Source organism: Herpailurus yagouaroundi, unplaced genomic scaffold (genome assembly GCF_014898765.1).
Source record: "Herpailurus yagouaroundi ecotype Mexico unplaced genomic scaffold, PumYag 215, whole genome shotgun sequence".
NCBI classification, from domain to species: Eukaryota; Metazoa; Chordata; class Mammalia; order Carnivora; family Felidae; genus Herpailurus; species Herpailurus yagouaroundi.
In genome coordinates, this window is record NW_024412446.1 from 1,580,540 (window position 1) to 1,580,872 (window position 333).

General features: G+C 37.5%; 1 protein-coding gene across 1 annotated transcript in view; it reads right to left on the bottom strand.

Moving 5' to 3' along the window:
* TAF15 (TATA-box binding protein associated factor 15) overlaps positions 1-333 on the bottom strand; it is a 29,403-nt gene that overhangs the window by 19,197 nt on the left and 9,873 nt on the right.

Sequence of the window (333 nt, forward strand, 5' to 3'; positions counted from 1 at the left end):
GGACTATTCTCTTATAATTATCTTTACAACCTATATTACATTCTCCTAAATATCTTCAATGATAGCTTTCAGATTTTTAGAGGAAGGAACTTGCTTTGTGATGCCATTTTTTTTTTTTACACCTGAAAATAGTCTACCAAATAATGAGACTACTTTCTTATTATCTCTGGCAATTCAAAAAGAAATTTCTAGGTATGTTCTGAGCAACAGGACTATTAATTACCTGTTCTCAGGATGGGGATGTTAAAAGGAACGTTTAAATTGGATTTGAGGGGCGCCTGGATGGCGCAGTCGGTTAAGCGTCCGACTTCAGCCAGGTCACGATCTCGCGGT